This window comes from Cetorhinus maximus, chromosome 21, assembly GCF_964194155.1.
Source record: "Cetorhinus maximus chromosome 21, sCetMax3.hap1.1, whole genome shotgun sequence".
NCBI classification, from domain to species: Eukaryota; Metazoa; Chordata; class Chondrichthyes; order Lamniformes; family Cetorhinidae; genus Cetorhinus; species Cetorhinus maximus.
Window position 1 is genome coordinate 92,453,365 of NC_135899.1, and position 19,801 is coordinate 92,473,165.

The 19,801-nt window shown below is 40.2% G+C and overlaps 2 protein-coding genes across 4 annotated transcripts in view; one reads left to right on the forward strand and one right to left on the reverse strand.

Annotated features, from left to right (window-relative positions):
* The window catches only part of LOC144696132 (digestive cysteine proteinase 2-like), a 440,777-nt gene that overhangs the window by 282,456 nt on the left and 138,520 nt on the right, over nt 1–19,801 (forward strand). The window lies entirely within an intron of this gene.
* The window catches only part of LOC144696131 (tyrosine-protein kinase Fyn-like), a 307,951-nt gene that overhangs the window by 265,795 nt on the left and 22,355 nt on the right, over nt 1–19,801 (reverse strand). The gene's annotated exons all lie outside the window — the stretch shown is intronic.

The window sequence follows — 19,801 nt, forward strand, 5'->3', positions numbered from 1 at the left end:
CTTGACAGGAGTGAGTGATGCAGACCAGGGAGAACAGGAGGAGGAGGCCACCTTAGTTAATGTTACCTCCATCACGCCATGCACATGAAAACAGTACCTAAAAATGCCTGATGAACTTACTAGGTCAGTTAATATAGAAAAACCATCACAGACTTCAATCAATACAGTAAACTAATCATACATGACATTTACAATGATCTCCCTTTCGCACTGTCCTATAATTACTTTCAAACCTTACCATGAATTGCCTGTAACATTAAATGCATTTTACTCCTAACTTACACCTTCAGTCACATCCTTTGTATTCAACCCAAAAGAACCTTTCTACCTAATGCCTACATTACAACAATAACTACATTTCAGAATTATTTCATTGCCGATGAAGTGCTTTGGAACATCCTGAGCTCGTGAAAGATGCTACAGACATACAATTTCTTCTTTGAATATTACAAGTACACCTCTTCACACACAGTTACTTGTTGAAATCAGTGAAATTGGAAATTCTCACTGTGGAGCAGGACCCCAAACTTTAGTCTTCAAACATTGGGTTAAAACCTTGGGAAGGGAGACCATGAAAGCTCCAGAAAATGCTGAAGTAGAAAGTTTGCTCTCAGCTTCAGATTTGTTATGGATTTCTGCTGCTCTTCCCTCTCAAAGCTTAGAATTAAGCCTTTAACCAGGTTATTCCTTCTAATAAAAGCTCTAATGTAAGAAGCTGTTCATAATGACACAAATGCATTCCTCGAATGTACCACAGAAGTTATTGAGCATTGGAGCATAATGGCAGTGAGCACATGCAACACAAACTAAAGGAGACTGGTTGACTGATGGGGCAGCTCTCCAAAGACTGTAACAGCCTATTTTACAGAAAAGAATCACAGAATGGTTACAGCAAAGAAGGGAGCCATTCAGCCCATCATGTCTGTGCTGCCTCTCTGAAGGAGCAATTCACTTGGTGCCATTCCCTCACCTTCTCCCTGTGACCCTGCACATCCTTCTTTTTCAGATAATAATCCAGTTCCTTCTCGAATGCCTCAACTAAAGCTGCCTCCACCACACTCCCAGGCAGTGCATTCCAGATCCTAACCACTCGCTGGGTGAAAAAAGTTTCTCCTCATGTCCCTAATGCTTCTTTTGCTAGTTACTTTAACTAAATCTGTGAACTCTGGTCCTCCATCCTTCCACTAATGGGAACAATTTCTCCCCATCTACTCTGTCCAGGCCCCTCATGATTTTGAATATCTCTATCAAATCTTCTCTCAACCTTCTCCTCTACAAGGAAAACAACGTCAACTTCTCTAATCTATTTACAAAACTGAAGTTCCTCATGCCTGGAACCATTCTCCTGAATCTTTTCTGCAATCTTTCTTATGCCTTTGCATCCTTTCTGAAGTGTGACACCCAGAACTGGGCTGAGGCTAAGGCTGCGCCGGTTTTTTTTTTACACAATTTTCACATAACTTCCTTGCTTTTATACTCCATGTCCCTATTGATAAAGCCCAGGATGCCATATGCTTTATTAGCTGGCACCTTCAATGATTTACGCACATATTCACGTGGGTCCCTTTGCTCCTGCATCCCTTTTAGAATTCTACCCTTTATTTTATATTGTCTCTCCCTGTCCTTCCTACAAACTGACAAACATTCAGCGTTTTCGAAACACCCAAACCTGGTATGTGTGCTGGAAGCAGGTCTGCTCCTGGCTCTGGGCTTATGTTCCAGTATTAGATACATATGGACATACAAATTAGGAGCAGGAGTGGGCCACTCGGTCCCTCGAGCCTGCTCCGCCTTGCAATAAGATCATGATTATTCTGACTATAACCTCAACTCCGCAGTCCCACCTACTCCCTTTGTGGTCTTAGAACACAAAGTGCTTCACAGCATTACAAAATTGCAGTCTATGGTCAGGCTAAGTCAGTCCACAGACAGACATTGACAAGAGATGCAGGCCAGAACTGACCGCAGGATATCCACCAATTAATGGCAAATTGATAAAAATACGTTACCTGAAGCAAAGCCGATAGAGTTCTCTGAAATGAACCCTATTCTTAGAGGTACAATGCAAGCATTAAGTATATCACACCAAACTCTCCTCAACTAAAGTAAATGCAAAACACAGATGCTGGAAACCTGAAATAAAAGCAGAAAATGCTGGAAATACCCAGCAAGTCTGGCAGAATCTGTAGAGAGAGGAAAACAGAGTTAATGTTCTGAGTCGAATATGACTGGAAACATTAACTGCTTCTCTTTCCGTAAATGCTGCCAGACTTGCTGTTTATTTCCAGCACTTTGCCTTTATTTCAGACTTTCAATCACATTTGATTAGACATTTTACACATCTGGGCAGAAATATAAAACAGGATCCACAAGTTCAAACCCGTGTGTTTTTGTCAGCAATTGCCCTACAATCTCTTGAACCATTCCAGCAATCTGCAAATTAATTGTCTTTCTTCTACTGCGCTCTCCCCAGCTTTCCATTACCTATCAGAAAAGCTTGACTGCAAACACTGATGATGTGCATTGGGGGATATACTGTGGTACTTGTCTTTTCGTCTCTGACAACACTCAGAAGAAATGTCAGAGATATAATTCATCACCCTAAAAAACACAACCTTGGTTTGCATGCTTTATTCACTGGTAGCTTCTTCCTCCCTGTAAACTGCTCAGTCCCATCATATATAATTAAAAATATAAAAACATCATTTTATGAGAATGTATCACAAAGCTGTTGCATTTAATGTGACAGAGAGTTGGTCAAATGGAATTCAAAGTGGGAGCATGCAGGCACTAACTTCATAAAGTTCAGTTAAATACTTGTTGCCTTCAGTAAATTGATAGTGAAATAAAACTCCATTTATTTTAATTTGAATAAGGCGTTGAGGTGAGAGGCACTGATAAAACGACTTATTTCATCACATGCATATCACAATAATCATCAAATTTCAGAAATATTCCATAATAAATCACTGATATTCGGTCCACAAATTACATAGAATGAAAAGAGCAGAAATAAGACATTTGGCCCAATTGGTCAACACCAGTGTTTGTGCCCCACACAAACCCCCTCCCATCTTCTTTCATCCGACCCTAAATGGGTATCCCGCTCATCCTTTCTCTTATCATGTATATGTCTAGCTTCCCCTTAAAAGTATCAGTGCCAGTCGATGCCATGTGGTAGCCAGTTCCATACATCACATCAGGTTCTGCATAAATGTGCCGAGATGGGATGTAAACCCTATTCTATAAATACGCAAAACCACCAGGGTTTGAGTATTCATAGACCAATGGGATGCTTGCATTAGGCACTTAACACACTCTTCTGAAATTCATCTTTGCAGAAGCAATAAGAGTTTCAAATAAATGGGTACATGCCTCCACATAACAGCAGAGAGAAGACCTTCAAACAAATACAGGAAAAGAATAGCTCTCCTGCATCCCACAAAGTAACATCAGGGCATAATTTGCTAACTGAATACTGCAAAATGATGGGTTGACAAGTGAAGGGCTGCCAAAATGTTAATACAAAATAGTGCAGCGCCCGCCCACTAGTATTCGGCAGGTGCTTTTGCATTGCCTTTTCCTGTTGTTCCAACCCAGGGAAAATGATCTGTGTTTACTGCACATCTTTGAATTTTTAAATCAGGTATTAGTCCCTCTGGGCTTTGTGAGTTGTGCTGATGCCAAATCACTTATATGGAAGTTACAGCTCAAAAATAGGCCATTTGGCCCCACTGATCTCTGCTGGTAACTGAATATTGAGACTATATCCTGCATTTATTTTGGTGGGATTACCCGCTGGCACATTCATAAACCAATTTCTGTGGCTCTACAAAAAACTGTTGATTCCCTAAACTTTGATGCATCATTATTATAGTGCCAGACCCCAAGAACCTCCGTTGGCAACAGTATTGCAAGCTGAAAAACTGGAAATGTGCATTTAATAGGTTTATTACTCCCTCAGGTGGCAGAAAACTCCTATAAAACAGCATGTGACAGCCCCTTCAACTGCAGTTCCAATTCAGCATTTCAAATAAAACCTTCAATTTATACATCATAGGGTAGCCAATTATGATTTTAACATTCTCATCCTTATTTTCATATCCCTCCATAGCCTTGTCCTTTCTTTTCTCTCTAACTTTGCCCAACCCTGCAAGCCTCCAAAATCACCACGCCCTTTTAATTCTGGCCTCTTGCTCATCCGCTTTTAATTGGTCCATCTTTGGCGGCCGTGCCTTCAGCTGCCTGGGCTCTTAGTTCTGGAATTCCTTTCCTAAACCTCTTTGACGTTCTTGTCCTTTAATTCACTGCTTAAAAAGGTACCTCTTTGACCAAGGACATAATGGGGGAGAAATCTGTTTGCACAGCACTCCTTCAAGCAGCACTCTGCAGGCTACATCGATTCCCTGAGGATAGGCAAGCAAGGTGCCTGTGTGACCCCCGTGGTTTCTTCAAGGACAGCTGCGCACAGTCACATCTTGCAGCAAGAAGATTGTGGGATCTATGTCAATACAAACTTTCAAAACATCATGTCACCAAAACCATATTGATCCTCAAACTTTGTATGAAGCAAAGACGCAAAATTCTAACTCTACCATTTCAGTATAAATTCACCTGACAAGTGCCCTACTGAGCAATCTGCCTGCATTACCATGCATTCAACCTTCCTGTGGCTCAGTGGGTCGCACTCTTGAGTCTGAGACTTGAACACAAAGCTGCAGGCTGATACCAAACTTCCCTCTAAGCCATGCAGCAACCTGAAAGCTCCCATGCAGGCCATGTATAAGTCAGTCCTGTTAGGTTATTGTGTGTATGTGGCTGTACAAAGGAATTTAAAAAGCCTGTGCACTTACATGAATTGGCCACACACTATATTAAAAAAAATTGGCCGACACTCCTGTGGAATACTGCTGTGCCTTTGGATGAAATGTTAAACTGAGGCCTCGTCTTCCCCCTCAGATGGGCATAAAAAGTCCATAGGACTATTTTGAAGAAGAGTGGAGGAGTTATCCCTGGTGTCCTGGTCAATATTTATCCCTCAATCAACATCGCAAAAATAATTGACCTGGTCATTGTTACATTGCTGAAGCTTTACTTGCGCAAGTTGATGTCTGTGTTTCCTAAATTACAACAGTGTCATCACTTCATTGGCTGTAAAGCACTTTGGGATTGTCTCAAAGTTGTGAAAGGTGATAAAAAAAAAATGTAAGCCTTTCTTTATATGCATCCTGGGATTACTTGATTTTCATTAGAGATCTGAAAAATAATCCATTTAACAGGACAGTCATCTCTCACTGATGTCCAAGAATGGCTCCATAAGTTAGTCCCATGTGACAAATGTGTTAGTCAGTAAATGTAAACCTTTTATTTTGCACATTCTTTTCATTTCCACCAACGCAATGCTACACTACTTTAAAACCTCTTCCTTTTTGTTGGAGATATTGCAGAGTGCCTGTTCAGAGTATTGCCTTGATTTCTGCATTACATTATAGATGAATAGGATTGCTGGATTATTCTTGTGCTTCAGTACATCAATGTCCCTGCTGAATCTGTCTGAAAACCTGAATGGATTAGCTCAATGGTTCTTCTCCATTTGGAATTGTGTGACCTTTAAGGCAACCTCTACTCTCAGTAATAGTTTGCCCCAATTTATCACATGGTATGGAGGCTTTTGGGATTTTTAGATTCTCCTTTAGAATTTTATTTTAAACATAATCTCTGCTGCTCTCAAATTGAAGGAGATGTTTTATCCTTCAACCTCTGTAAAGAAAGCCCCTTGTTTTAGGTCTTATTCCATATCCTTCGTGAAGCGTACACACAGAAATGGGTTTTAGATTTCTTGGATCGGGGTAAATCTTCCAATGAAACTAATTTCATTCAGACACATTAACAAATGTTATGCTTCAATTCCAGTATACTGGACATGCTGACAAGCATCATGCTTCAGCAATTCATGCCTTATCACAGCACAGCAGAAAAATACTGTGCTCGGTCTTGTTAGTACAGGTAATGCTGCAGGTGGACCCATTCTGATGGTGATGTTTTTAAGAAGAGGGGAGAAAGGCAAGTAATGTGCCTGAGAACATGAATCCTTGTCGATCAGTGCCCTGTACTCTGGATGTTGGAGTGCTAAAAAATGTTTTTAACTGCAATGCAAATGATATTAAATAGATGTTTACTATACAGCTTTCCTTTGTACTGTAATTGATGTTGACTTTACAACTCAAAGATCAAATAAATGATTTTGGTCGCACCATTGAAAAAAAAGTGTGCACTCACTCAGTATTTTGTCTTCAAAATTCATTTTTTAATTTTTATTTGAAAAAACATGACTAAAGTAAAGAGAAATGACTAATAGGGTGGATGCTGAAATGATGTTTCCCTGTGTGGGAGAGACTAGAACTAGGGGGTACAGTTTAAAAATAAGGGGCCTCTCATTTAAGATGGCTGAAGTAGGCCGAATGTAGAGTTGAGGCCACAATCAGATCATGATCTTATTGAATGGCAGAGCAGGCTCGAGAGACCGAATGGCCTACTCTAGCTCCTAACTCATATGTTCATATAGGGAGGGTGAAGGTTGGGAAACCAAAGTGAAGCATCAAACAGCGAGAGATTGTAAGAGCTACCATTCTGAGGAAAATAGTTCTGATAATGCGGGGTTTATGGTGAGGCCTCTTGTCCAGGGATTGTAAATGTGCTGGACTTCAGTGCAGCCATCATGTGTTCTTTCAGGAAAAGAGATGGTTCATTAAAATAAGTCCAAAACATACAAAAATGTGAAAAACCTGACAAATGCTAAAAACCTGCAGGACAGGTTTCAAAGTAATTGACTTGAATTACATCTCATACTCTCTGGATAATTTCAAATGGATTATTAATGCTGCTTCTGTGGAGCAGCTACAAATCAAATAGAAAGTACTTGTACCAGTTAACAAGCTGTTATCAGTAACACGAGTACAGTTGAATCGCAGATCATAACCACTTAACAAATACACAGACTGAATGGTTTTCAATGATTACACAAACCAGCTATTTTTGCTAGTCGTCTTTTAATTGTCTGTTCTAGAAATGATTTCATGCGATCAATGAGACAATATAACCAGGATGCTTTACACTACAACTTTCTACAAAATGGTTAAAAACAAAAAACCGCGGATGCTGGAAATCCAAAACGAAAACTGAAATACCTGGAAAAACTCAGCAGGTCTGGCAGCATCGGCGGAGAAGAGCTCAGGACTCGAAACGTCGACTTTGTTCTTCTCCGCCGATGCTGCCAGACCTGCTGAGTTTTTCCAGGTATTTCTGTTTTTGTTTCTACAAAATGGTGTCACCAAACTGACATATAACTGCACAGTAAACTCCCAATCCCCCAATAGCGGGTATGGGAGCATAGTTGCTATGTATCTGAATTCGTAACCCAGAAGCCTGGATCAATAACCTGGAGACATGAGTTCAGATCCCACCATGACATCCATAGAATTAAATGTAATTAATTAAATAAACCCGTAATAATAAGTTCACATCAAAAATTGTGACCATGAAATTACTAGATTATCATAAACACCCTTTATAAAGGGAACCTGCTGTCTTTACCTGGTTGGATTCATATCAGCCCCTCAAGCTGCATACAGGTGCCCAGAATTGTTCCCAGGAACAGCTGATTCCAGTAGGAGTGGCACTGAGTGGAGACCAATTTGGTTTGTTGCAGGCTCACAAACATTCGGGGCTCCTGGAGCACTGAGGTTTAGTATGTGTGTTGACTGATACTTAACTGCCCTCTAAAATGGCCTAGCAAACCACCACTCAGTTGTATTCAAGAAGGTAGCTCATCACTAGCTTTTCAAGGGCAATTAAAGATTGCAATAAATTTTGGTCATGTTTGCATCCCATGAATGAATAATAAAACAATAATCTGATGTCATCATGAGACCCCCATGGAGAAAATTTGTCACCACCCCCCCTCCCTCCTTTAGCTGGACTCTGGTTTAAAGGAATGATATTTGGGCCTCTTACTTTATAAACTTCATAGCTTTGAAGAAATATGATGCTCCCCTATACAGACTCTCAAACTACATTACTTTGACGGTGCATGCCAACATAAGACAGGGAACTCCTCCTGACAAGAGCAATGCAATTTATAGTGACGCTATGTAACAGGGGTCTTCAAGGCTACGAATTGCATTTTTCACTTGCCATCTCAGACTAGCAGCACAGTATAACTGCACAATAACATACTATTGTAATTAAGAAATAGGTTAAGTAGGACAACTGTCATCTACATTACTGTGTCTTATGCTTCATTTCAAAAAAACACTTCCTAAAATGGGGGAAGAGGAAGGAAAATATTAACGAATATGCAAGTTCTCTTGCACCAGTCTAAGCAGCTGTTCAAAGGTGGAACTACGTGGATCTTCGGAGCATGCTGCCAGCCTGTTGAGATTGGGCCGGAGTTAAATGTTACTAACTATGAGGGAGATGGGGAGATGTCATTTATGCCATTGAGACTCTGCATGTCCCATGTCATTGCTCCTGACCCTGATCATCAAAACTTTATGATCAACACACATACTAAGTCTTGGTGCTTTGGGAACCCAGAATCTGTGTTAACCTTTAAGAAACAGGCAGCACAGAACAGGTTAGCCTCCCCTCAGTGTCACTCTGACAGATTCAGCCATCCATAAAAGCGATCTGGCCACTGTATAGCATAGGCAGCAATTTTCCAAGAACAGGAATTCCTACCTACAATGTGCAGTCACCTTGGCAGAACAGAAACAGAACATCTCATCCAACCAGTTCATTCTGGTGTTCATCCTGCACACGGACACGACACATGATCATCCTGTTCCCAACCCTTTACTCCTTTTCCTCATCCCCAATTTTTTGTCCTTTCTTTGTATTTGTATTTCCTCATACCAACCTAAGACCTCTGTGTTGTACCTTATCTGTTGCCTGAATGTCTTACCTGTAAGCGTGGAGAGAAGATTTGATAGAGATACTCATAATCATGAGGGGCCGGGACAGAGCAGATAGCAAGAAACTGTTCCCACTTGTGACAGGATCGAGAACGAGAGGGCACAGATTTAAAGTAATTGGCAAAGGAAGCAAAGGCAACACGAGGAAACACTTTTTTATGCAGCGAAGGGTTAAGGTCTGGAATGCTCTGCCTGAGAGTGAGGTGGAGGCAGGTTCAATTGAAGCATTCAAAAGGGAATTAGATTCTTACCTGAAAAGGAAGAATGTGCAGGGTTACAGAGATAAGGCAGGACAATGGCACTAGGTGAATTGCTCATTCAAGGAGCTGGTGCAGATAATGGGCTGAATGGCCTCCTTCTGTGCTGTAACAACTCTGCGATTTTGGAGCTCAAAATTGCACACAGCACTCTAGCTGTAGTCTTACTAAGGTTTTAAATGGATTTTTCAGAACTGCATCTCAATTTTTATATACTATATCTCTTGCAAGATAACTCTGTGAATCCAATATACTTGGGTGTCTGAGAAACACCTAAAAATAGTTTAGGTTCAATTACTACTTTGAAATGCAGCAGCTGGTTATGTAGGCAGCATAAGAATTTTGAGTACTTCTGACTCTTTGTAAAACAGTATTAGAACTGACTGATCTCAATCCAACGTGAGAAATTTATTAGCTGGATGCCAAGGGACTTCAACGCATATACCAACACAAACTAAAAATGGAGAGCGGCTTGTCATTTTCTACAGCCTGAGACCTAGATTAACTCGTCCCTTTCAACCGCAGTATTAAACAGTAATTTAAATATTCCTCAAGTTTTCTAAACAGACAGCTGCTGAATACCTATACTTTGTTCTTGACGGACAAATAAGGAATAATGCATGTAAAATGAAGCATATATAAAGAATACAATGAATGTGTCACGATATGTTGGACTGAATTGCAATATAGCTGCAATTGTATAGAACTACTTACAATAACTGGTTTACAATAAAGAAGCGTTCAGTTAAATAATGAAGAGCAACAGAGTACATAATGGTACACTGTAGCCTTGGCACAAAGGGAATTCGCCACATTATCACAAAGAGATTTAAATGGTTTCAATTTGAAAAAGCAGCCACTATAGATTGTCATGGATATACAAAAAAAAAACCTCATTAAAATAAAATAATAAATGGACTGTTACCACCTTTGTACCATCTAAATGGTCGACAAGGACAATATTTCCAGTCATTTCTTTCCATTCTATCCTTTTTCATTGTTGAAACGTGTTGCTACTTGTTTAATAAGTGAGTTATGTGTAATTCCAGGGAGAAGTAATTTTACAAGCTGCACATTAAGAATATCAAACAGACAATGTACGGCTTTTGCACCATTTCATGTGCTAGGATAAGATGCATAAAGTCTTTGAAATACTGCATTACTCTAATCCTAACCCTAAAATTACAACACAATTCAAGAGTCCACAAGAGTCAACATGACTAAAAAGATTAGCTTTAGGCTCATTATCCAAAATCAATCTAATATCAACCAACATCAATAGGCTGTTCTTCCTTTCAGAATAATGAGTTTCACCAGCAGGGCACTTCTGTTCCAGCCATTCTCATCAATTTGTAACAAGGCAGGAGATGACCATGTCACATCAGCTAAAACCATTATAAAAACAAAAAGCTAAAAGCTACTGCGGATGCTGGAAATCCAAAACAAAAACAGAATTACCTGGAAAAACTCAGCAGGTCTGGCAGCATCGGTGGAGAAGAAATCAGTTAACGTTTCGAGTCCTCACGACTCTTCGGCAGAACTGAGTATAGTTAGGAGGAAGGAGAAATATAAGCTGGTTTAAGGTGGGGGGGGCGAGGGGAGAGAGAAGTTGAGGGTGGGGTGATTGTGGAGATAAGCAAGCAGTGATAGGAGCAGATAATCAAAAGATGTCACAGACAAAAGGAACAAAGGTGTTGAAGGTGGTGATATTTGTCTAAGAAAAGTGCTAATTAAGAATGGAAGACAGGACACTCAAGGTACAGCTCTAGTGGGGGTGGGGTGGAAAGACTAACAAGGTTTTAGTTTTAGATTTAAAAATAATGGAAATAGGTGGGAAAAGAAGAATCTATATAAATTATTGAAAAAAAAGGGGAGGGGGAGAAATGGGGTGGGGATGGGGGGAGGGGGAGTTTAAGATCTAAAGTTGTTGAATTCAATATTCAGCCCGGAAGGCTGTAAAGTGCCTAGTCGGAAGATGAGGTGCTGTTCCTCCAGTTTACGCTGGGCTTCACTGGAACAATGCAGCAAGCCAAGGACAGACATGTGGGCAAGAGAACAGGGTGGAGTGTTAAAATGGCAAGCGACAGGGAGGTTTGGGTCTTTCTTGCGGACAGACCGCAGGTGTTCTGCAAAGCGGTCGCCCAGTTTGCGTTTGGTCTCTCCAATGTAGAGGAGACCGCATTGGGAGCAACGAATGCAGTAGACTAAGTTAGGGGAAATGCAAGTGAAATGCTGCTTCACTTGAAAGGAGTGTTTGGGCCCTTGGACGGTGAGGAGAGAGGAAGTGAAGGGGCAGGTGTTGCATCTTCTGCGTGGGCATGGGGAGGTGCCATAGGTGGGGGTTGAGGAGTAGGGGGTGATGGAGGAGTGGACCAGGGTGTCCCGGAGGGAACGATCCCTACGGAATGCCGTCAGGGGGGGGGGTGAAGGGAAGATGTGTTTGGTGGTGGCATCATGCTGGAGTTGGCGGAAATGGCGGAGGATAATCCTTTGAATGCGGAGGCTGGTGGGGTGATAAGTGAGGACAAGGGGGACCCTATCATGTTTCTGGGAAGGAGGAGAAGGCGTGAGGGAGGATGCACGGGATATGGGCCGGACACGGTTGAGGGCCCTATTATAATGCATTTTTATTAATAAACAGCCACCTGTGCCTAATATCAATCCTTAGTCAGGCATTAGTCAAAGTACTGCGTACGCATCTGATTGCAGTTGCTGTCATGGCAACACAATCAACCATGTAAGGCCATGATAAAAATGTAGCACTTTGATTTTTAATGCTTCCTACTCATCTTCATCTCAGCTTGAACTAGACCTTTTCTCACATGTGCAACAAAGTGGCCAATATATTTACACAGTGGGAACCGCTGTAGTAATGATGCAAAGTTGATCTACAGTCACTAGTTCATTAATATTGTCAGTTTCAATAGCAGAATGTTCAAAATATGTTGCCTGTCCCATAATTTTCCCTTTTGTACTCAGAATGAGATGTCATTCATGTTAACTGAAGAATGGCTAATTCTGGTGAGATCACATCATCATGATTTTCAGATTTAACAACAAAAACAACTTATATTTACATAGAGCTTTTAATGTAATAAATCCTTCCAAGGGATTTCACAGAAGCGTTATAAAGCAGAACTTGACACCATGCCACATAAGACAACATTAGGACAGATGGCCCAATGTTTGGCCAAAGAGGTAGGTTTTAAAAGCGTCATAAAGGAAGAAAGAGGCGGAGAATCAGAGAGGATTAGGGAGGAAATTCTAAAGCTTTGGCCGCAGAAGTCACAGCCCCAATGGTGGGCTGATTAAAATTAGGGATGCTCAAGATGCCAAAATTAGAGGAGAATAGATATCTCGGAAGGTTGTGGGGTTTGAGGGGATTACAGAGATAGGGAGGAGGAAATAGGCCATGAAGGATTTGAAAACAGTGGCAAAAATTTTAACATCGATGCGTTGCTTGTTCAGGAGCCATTTTGGGTCAGCATGCACGAGGGTAATAGATGATTGAGACTTGGTGCAACTAAGCACATGAGCAACATATTCTGGGGCATGAGAACCCACATTGGTCCAAATAAAAAAAAGACTTGCATTTATAAAGCACTTTTCATGACCACCAGGTGTCTTATAATGCTTTATAACCAATTAAGTGTTTTTGAAGTGCTGTCAATGTTGCAATTTAGGAAACACTGCAAACAATTTGCACAGATCAAAATCCCACAAACAGCAATGTGACCTTGACCAGATAATCATTTTTTATGATGTCGACTGAGGGATAAATATTGATCAGAACACTGGTGGGAAATCACCTGGTTTTCTTCACAACAGTGTTATCAGATCCTTTACATCCAGTGGAGCAGGGGGTTGCAGCTTCAGTTTAACATCTCATCCAAAAGACAGCACCTCCAATAATCAGCACTTCCTTATTACTGCACTGAAGCGGTCAGCCTTGATTTTTCTGTTCAAGTCTTGGAGTGAGACTTGAATCCAGGCCCTTAGTGACTCTGAGGCAAACATGCTACCAACTGAACCACAGCCCAATATCATCAGACTGATTCTTGACAACATGCCACATCGACAAGCTGTTTTCAGTTCACTGGTTTCCAGCCTTCACACCAAGAAAGCACCCTGACCCAGAAACAAAATTGCACAGTTCAATCTTTGTCACTTGCATGTGACTTGGAGCATAGTACCTCCTGTTCAAAGTCAACAATTCAGGTAGTTGAGCTGAGCACCAGCGCTTACCTCCTTATTGCAGTACAGGCACACAAATGCCTAGAAAAAAATCCATACAGTCTCTTCAGTCTTTCTGCTGATGTTAATTTGTTAATTGGCAAAACTATACTGGACTAAAGCTATGTTGGTTTATAACGGATTTCCTCTGTCAAGCTGGACCAATTTCACGGAACATTGTTAAGAAAAAATATAACAGTCCTTTTTACTCAGGTTTTCGTGATGTCATTTGTAGTGAAACACATTATTGCTTAAATTGTAGGTGAAAAGATAGCGACAAAAATGATACACAGGTTTTCTAGCTCTTCAATCTCCACAAACAAATGCACTTTTTAACAAAATCAGTGCACCTTTAATCTCCAGTGTAGTTATGCCCACTCGTTTTATAGAATAATTTGCTGTACTTGTCTAGCTTCAGATGCAGGGTAAACTCAGAGTGAATGGAATCAGCTTAGCCAGTCAATACAGAGCAGCTTAATGACCACCTTAAACAAATGGAAATGGACAAAGAGGGAGAAAGGATTTGTCTGGCTTTGTTGGGTTACAAGTCAGTCAGGTGGATTCTTTAAAACTGTGTAGAATAATCTTAAATAACCCTAAAACCCGAATATCGCAAAATGAAGGAAAGCACTTTTAACAGGAGTATGTCAATGTGGAAATGGCAACAATGATGTTCACTGTGTGAGATTTATTCTGTTTAGCTGGAAGGGGGAAGGGGGAAGTGCAATATATTTTATCTTTTTAGCATCAAAGTTTTGGGAACCACAATATTTTCTGACCCTTGCATTAAAGTTTTCTGTTAAATTCACAAGAAACAGCACAGCCGCACAAACTAACTGGAAACTGTAACGTGACATTAACCAAAGTGCACAGCCTGACAGGATGGCACTCGTTGTCTGGTCTACTTCACCATTTCCTGGTCTAACCATGCAACCCACGGGCAGTGTCAGGCCAAGTCGAGAGTTGACACGGAATCGAATGATCTTTAGGCTGGGGATGGACCTCAGCAATCTGCACACCAAAACCTAAACTAAACAGAATTAGAAGCTTAACTATTTAACCCTTGAAGTGCTACATTGAATTTGCCAGTCCAAAGATATAGAAAATGTGGCAATTGTTTCTTGCTAAGTTTACTGTGAATAGCACAAGTAGAGGAGAATTACAGGGCATGACAATACTCAGAGAGAGTTACAGGACGGGACAATACTCAGTCAGTGAATTTGAATGGGATGGTTAGAGTTTGCAGGGTTCCCAATAAAACGCACAGGCCCTGCCCCCAAATGAAAACATTTAACTTAGATGAGACATTAAAAGTAAGGAGATAGGGTTAATAAAAGAAACCTCTAGCCCTGTATTTTCCTGGTACACCGACTTTGCTGACAATGCTTTACCAAAGATTGACAGCCCTCGACAGCAACTATGACATGACCATCACCCCATCTGTGAAATGGCACTGAAACTGCCCAATTAGCCATGAAACAATAAAGCCCTACATTTTTGTTTCTCACGATTTTACCATTTTTAATTTTAAAAAAAACTGATGAAGCGAAATTTCTGTTTTTAATCTCCATTTCCTTCAGCTGAAGTATTTAATTGATTGTGAAGCGCTTTGGAACATCTTAAACTTATGCAAGTAGCTATATGAATGCAAATTCTTTCCGTTGTGAATCCACGCAATTTGAACTTAACCAGTATCACATGAGCCTGCCCTTCAATTGCCCAGTCTCCTCACTTACCATCCCAGAAAAATGCTGCTGTTGTTTAAATCAGAGCTACACTGACTTTTAGATTAAGAATGGCCTGTTTTTCAGCGTGGACTAGGAATAGCATAGTCCAATAAGCGACCTGTTTCATAAGGGGCTTCCAAAAAGCAGTCTGACAGGGTGGTCACGACAGTCATAACAAAAGGCCATCCAATCGGTGAAAGAAAGACTTGCATTTATATAGCGCCTTTCACAGCCTCAGGATGTCCCAAAGCGCTTTGCAGTCAATGTAGTACTTTTGAAGTGCAGTCACTGTTGTAATGTAGGAAGCATGGAATCAGTTTGCACGCAGCTAGCTCCCGAAAACAGCAATGAGATAAATGACCATCATCAAATTGAGAGTTACTCCACGACTCTGGTAGCCTCCCAAGGGCCTTGAATGTTGAAAATTGTGGCAGAATGTATATTACAAACACAAATTCATCAATCACTCATGGTCTAGAATGGTTTAACAGTTTAATTTTTATGCTGTGAATGCTGACATTTTTACTAATCCTTAAATTTACAGCAATTTAGAACATATTTAATAGGCAGCATTCTCTGAATACATTTAAAAGATTGTAATTCAGTTACATCTTAAGTTTTGGTTCAGACATGGTTGGCCTCACTGGGTTAAACTCAATCCACAGTAGCTCTTTACCACACTGAAATGCAAAAAATGGCCACAACTATGTTCGTGTAGTGGGATAACCACAGAAACAAAAGCAACACTTGAAGCGCTGTGGAGTCAGGTCTAACAAGTGAGGAAAATGCAGTAAACAGAGATCGAAAAAGAGATGACCATTTACTTTGACATCTGGTAAGCAATATCACTAAACCTGACCAGGACACAGCCAGTGCACAAAGAGTTATACACACACCAGCAAACGCCACATACAAATGAGGTAATATCACAGGCTGAACCACTCTATGCCACTGAAACCACACATATTAAACATGAGGGAGTACAGTTAGACTGAACTCACAAGCTCTTTTCTTTTAAAATGTAAACGTTTTTGAAACTATGGACTAAGATTCCTGCTTCTCTGGGGGATAGGCTATAACCATGCAGCCCCCCACCACTACCACCCACTACCGCCCCCCCCCCCATCTCTGTACCTGCCCACACACACCCCTAGAATTCCTGATAAGTAATTAGCTGTGTTTACTTGGTTTGACTTGTACCTTGTGAAAAAAGTACAGTAAGATTTTAATTAGTCAATAACAGAAGCATCAGAATGTGCCAAAATGACAAGCTCCACAATAATCAGCCACACAAGAGCAATATGGTATATTAGCACCATTAAGTAGGGAACCAAACACAAGGGATAGAGTTTTGCCTTTATAACCTGGATATTGAGCTTCACCTGGGTGGAGTCCAGGGATAGAAATCAGACAGGGGATTTCTGGTAATTGCCTGGATTTCACAGTCAGCAGTGAAGTGAACACTTGTTGCTGACCTCGAAGAATGCTGCCCCTAAAGATCTATCAATCTTTGTGCTGCAGACTCTGCTTTTCTGCCATCAGTTTGAATCTGGTGCCAAGTCAAGGGGAAATCCAGGTGTCCAGCGACAGTAACATCATCAAGTAGGATCAGCAGCAAATCAATTGATGAATTCTCAGACAGCAAACCAGGAAATTAAAAGCACTAATTATCCTTCACTTTCTAACATCATTTTACAGAAAGCGAAACAAAGATTGAGTGATACACACAGGATTAAGATAGAAGCTGAAATATATAATGAAACTTTTTTTTTAAAAGTGGATTTTTTTTTAATCATAATAGAGGAATTCGATATCCCACAATTATAAAATTAGATTTTCAGGGTCAGATCAGAAAGGTTGTTTATCAAAAATTATGAACTTAATACACTGTTAAAAACTCAGTTACACCACACTTAACAAGACGTAACATTTTCAAGGGTTTTTACAGAAATACTAATAGTGTAAAAGTGCAATCTCATCAGTGATTTCTAATCGATTGCAGTCCGGGCATTTCTCAACAATGCACCCAATGGAGATGTGTCAAATCACTGACAGCAAATTCTGGATTTCTGCATCTATCGGTGTATGACTGAACTCCAGAAACTGCAGTCAGTTTCAGAGGAGTAATGATGGTGAACGCTGACAGTTTTACTGTTGCTACTACCTCAAGTTCTGGGTCTTCATATTTATTTACAAGCACATAGCATGATCATGTAATTTTGTTGAAATCTACTACTGTGCTCTGGCAAGTGATGACATCATGAAGAAACTGACATGAATAACAATCATAAAACCATAATCATAAAAAACTTAGCCTCACTTAGCTATGGATATAGAATGAGTTGGGCAGGTTATCTTGCTCCTTAACAGTACAATGCAAAGTCACACAGAGTAGTAAATTTGATTAACTTTAAACTGTTTTAATTGGCAGAAGGGTCAGCAACCAGAGGGCACTGATTTAAGATAATGTGCAAGTCAGGGGGCTCATCTGCAAATTATGATGATCTGAAACACACTATCTGAAAGGGTGGTGGCATCAGGTTCAATAGTAACTTACAATTGGAAACAGATATTTATTGAAAAGGAAACAATTGCAGGGCTCTGGGAAAGAGCAGGGAATACGACTAGTTGGCTAACTCTTTCAGACACGCAGCACATGCATGATGGGAATGAATGGCCTCCTTCTGTGTTGATTGTTTGACCCTCTAATCCATGTCAGAGTTCATTACTTTGACCACAGAAGAAATATGGAACTCGCTTTCGGTCCTCTCTATGAAGATCAAGGCTACAGCAAGGGGTTGCTGCTGTTTAAAGCAGGTACTCATCACTTGCCACCAACAGAAATGCTGCTGTTGCTACATTTCCACAATCTGTTTGAAAACAATGCTTCACAGAATACCAGTAATGAAGCTTCACACATCATTTCTCCTGCTTTGAAAAACTCTGCATGGCACAATCACTTGGGACCCTTTCCTTTGCTGCAGATACTTAAATCCATTGGTTCAACTATTCAAGTTAATTCGGTAACACATTGTCTTGGTCTTTTCTTCATCGATATCCTGTTGTTTTTGCTACTCACTGAAATTAGTATTTACAAAACTCCTTTAAATTAATGCAAGATTTTAAATTAAGCCATAGGGTTTTATCTAACATGAACACATTTGTTGTATTTGGTTTCTTCATCAAAATAAATTGAAAAGTGCGATTATGGATAACATGGATCTTTAAAATGCTGGCACTAGTGTTAAGGAAAATCTGACAGGCAAAAATTTAAAGCAAAAGAAAATTGCTGCAGTAGATTTATCAGCTACTTTTAAATTCATGTCCTGCAGTCGTTGCGAGAGTTAACTGAGGAATGTTATAAATAAAGATATTCGCAATTTCCTTTACTGCAAATGTTCCTCTTCAGGGTATTAAGACAAAAATAATGCAGAAAATGCAGAATGAAAATACAAAAATGCTATCTATTGTATTCCATTTTCTGGTTACACATGTGATTTATTAAAGGTCAACATTACACTTGCACATTTCAATGGAGGCATTGTGACTATTAAATAAATCCACAATTTTGCTGAATGTGGAGCATTCGCTATTCTCTGTCATGCTGTATCAGAGTGGTAGAAGGTGGGCGTGGGAGTGTGATTTGCCACAAGTTCCTAGTTTCTATCGTGTCATCAAGACAAAGTTCCACACAACCGGGAAGGTCAAGAGTCTAAAAAAAAATGAAACCCAGATAGCTCTAACCTGCTTCCGCACAACCAAATCAAGAAGCTCCACTGTTACCCGAGAGCAGAGTTCCAATGTGGTTTCAAAGAAATGAGAAGTTACTTTAAATGTCCAGTTTTACAGCCCATGACCTTCTCTCCCCACAGGTGTTCGTCTCTTTATTGTTCATCTCCCCCTCTAAAGTCTAGCTGTACAAATATCACACTATTAATTTTCAAAATAGTTTGAAATGCCAATATTGTTGCAAATATGAAACATCTTGCAACCTAAATTCTTTATTTTACGGCAAAGCACTTTAAAAGGTATTCTTTTTCAGTGTGCATTCCTGGGTAAAATATTTAAGGACAAGACAACTGAGTTGGAATATGCAGCATTAATAAAGTGCACCACAGGTATATGGTAAATAATTTAACATATTTATCTCATTAAATTCACTGATCAACCCTTTTCTTGCTGAAACACTAAGAATAAATTATTTGGTGATTGAAAGTCAAGCTGAAGACATAAAATAAAATGAAGGAACAATCCACTACTGCTTGTCACACATTGAAAGCAACTCCACTTTTGCTAATGCTCTGTCTTTAGGCATTGGATGGCGAGTCAGCCATTGACTGTGACGCTCCATGGGCAATATTCCTGTACAATAAAGAAAAGACTCCTGTCCTGCAGCCCTGTCTGTAAAACACAAAGTAAATCAAATCTGCTGTCAGTGCCCTTCAAACACTGCCAGCAAAGCGATCCTACCTTGCCAATCCTCAAATTTATATCCATCTCTTGACTGACTGACACACACATTTCAATAATCTGCCCAGGTATTTTAAGTCATCTTTAAATCACAGATGAAGTGTTCACGTAATCTGAATTCGCAGTGGGTTCACAGTAAATG